Source organism: Helianthus annuus, chromosome 12 (assembly GCF_002127325.2).
Source record: "Helianthus annuus cultivar XRQ/B chromosome 12, HanXRQr2.0-SUNRISE, whole genome shotgun sequence".
Taxonomy (NCBI): Eukaryota; Viridiplantae; Streptophyta; class Magnoliopsida; order Asterales; family Asteraceae; genus Helianthus; species Helianthus annuus.
Genome location: NC_035444.2, coordinates 25,685,730 through 25,688,297, shown reverse-complemented (window position 1 = coordinate 25,688,297; position 2,568 = coordinate 25,685,730). Strand labels below are relative to the sequence as shown.

General features: G+C 34.9%; 1 non-coding gene across 1 annotated transcript; it reads right to left on the bottom strand.

The window, feature by feature from the left end:
• Positions 1 to 279: 279 nt before the first annotated feature.
• TRNAS-AGA lies at positions 280 to 361 on the bottom strand. Its single transcript has one exon. It is a non-coding gene; the product is annotated as a tRNA-Ser (tRNA).
• Between the last annotated feature and the right edge of the window lie 2,207 nt (positions 362 to 2,568).

Genomic DNA, 2,568 nt, shown 5'->3' with positions numbered 1-2,568 from the left:
TTCTGTTTTGACGGTATGTAGAACCACCATCGCCGTCAACGCGACTGCCGCAGTGACCAGTTAAACAAACCATCGTGGAATACGGCTGAAACGAAACGTGACCGTGTTTGGTAGCAGCAGGGGTGAGAACTGAGAAGATGACGATGTATATTTAAAAGTTTTATATAATACTTAGGCCAATCACATTGAAAAGATTATCTAGGGTACTTCAAAATTATAATGCATACAAGAAAGTTAAAACAAAATACGTTCAAAAGATAAACACCGAAAAGAATAAAACGTGGACGGCAGGATTCGAACCTGCGCGGGCAGAGCCCACATGATTTCTAGTCATGCCCGATAACCACTCCGGCACGTCCACTTGATGTTCTAAATTCATCTTCACTAACATTATTAAAGGAAATATTCATTATAGTATTATATTACCTAGCGTTTTAATTGTTTATTACTATTAGTAATAGTAACACACACTAATCATCGGATTAATTTTACGTATCGGTTTTATTTGTACATTGAGGACAAAAGTTTGTTAATTGGTAAACATAAATGATAGAATATACATAGCGTAAAATTATTCTACAAAATCTCTTAAATTTAAGAAGTGTACAAAGAAATAACAGATCGCAAAATATAATACAATGCCGAAAAATATAATGTAATGAGTCACAATAAAGACACAATGACGCAATTATTTATGATAGACACAATGCTAAATAAAAAGACAAAACGATATAAACAAAAATAATAAAATCTATAAGCTATAAATCCAAAAGTGAAAACCTAAAATCTCATATCGTAGAATTCGATGAGACGGTTCCAATGCCGTTTGAATTAGGTTAATTGAAATCCGTTTGATACCTTGTTACGACTTCTTATTTTTAAGAGAATTTGTATTTAATTTAACCCTATAAAAATAACTTTATTTATTTAAGTTTTTATAGGTTTGATTCGTAACCTATAAATTCGATGCCTTAACAAGGTTGTATATGTGTGTGCGTTACGATAAGATAATTCTAATATTGTTAAATGAAGAATCTGGTGATCAAGAGCTGTGTTTTTTTTATTGATTGAAACTGAATAGAAAAAACATACATATAGCCAAAAGGCTTAAAAGATAAAGCTAGAAAAATAGGAACAAACTAACAACTTGATCCTAAAAATAAGAGATAAATTAGAAGATAATCATCAACTCTTTAAATCGATATCCAACTCTCCCTCAAGCTAGAGCGTATAAATCTTTCATGCCCAGCTTGACAAGTAGCTCTTGAAGTTTCTTGGTCCCAAGTGGTTTGGTAAGAAGATCAGTTATCTGAAGTTTTGTTTCAATGTACCTTGGCTCTACCTCTTTTGATTCAACCTGTTCCCGAACAAAATAACAATCCATTTCCACGTGCTTTGTTCTTTCGTAAAAAACTAGATTGTTTGCTATATGTCGAGTAGTTTCATTATCACAAAACAAAATTGTTCCACCATGTTGTGTTTCATCGAGTTCGGTTAACAACCACCAAACCCACAAAATTTCGCTTACCGTAGTAGCCATTGCTCTATACTCCGCTTCTCCCGAAGTACGAGAAACAACTGATTGCTTCTTTGACTTCCATGATATGGGAGCTCCGCCTAGCAATAATAACAAAAAAGTATTCAAATCTGAACATGTGTATAATGATCAAAGTGTTCTCGAGAACTTATTGTACATGACTTTGATAATTTAAATCCTTTAGGGACTTTCATGTAAACTTTAAGTACCAAGTGATACATAACATTCATAAGACGTATGTTAATTCTCTCTTTATATATTACCAGACTAGTAAGATATTTGAAAGTCAATGCATCCACCACAGGAGAATTGTCACACCCCGATTTCCACACGTTTCACCGGTGGGCCCGGTGGGGGATTACCGTGACGTAGTTGGCAACAATATAGTCAAACCACACAATATTTAAATGCACAGCGGAAGCATAAAGATAGATATATTTCAACCATCGAATGTAATATCCAAGTATCACAAGTAGCCGAAATAATCCACAGGGGATCAAAATAAAATAAGAAATAATGTTCAACAGATAATGGCATCCCAAGCTTGCGAGACTTTATCGATGCTAAGGAGTGGCCACCCTATTTCGTGTAGAACCTGCATTTAATCTTTTTGAGGAAAATACGTCAGTTTACACTGGTAAATACATTCAACCGACACTTTTAAAAAGTTTAATAAAATTGACTTGAATTACATGTTCACTATGCGTTCAGTCGAGGCACAAACTTTTATAACTTGGGATAATTAATCAAATTTAATCTTGTAAAAGAATTACATGTTCACTATGCGTTCAGTCGCCCGGTTCGTGCCGGGTTTAAGGTTAATAGACACACCACATAGCATAAAACCGTGGCGGGAAAACCAACGGTTATACTTTTATAAATATGGACACATTGTCGGGTGTACACCTACACCCGCGTGTCAAGGTCGTGGCCATTTCGTAAAATGATGCCAAGGATATCCGGGACATGGTCATTAAGCTCCCAAAGGCGTAAAACAAACAAAACCATATTTTTAAACGGGTCACATTGAT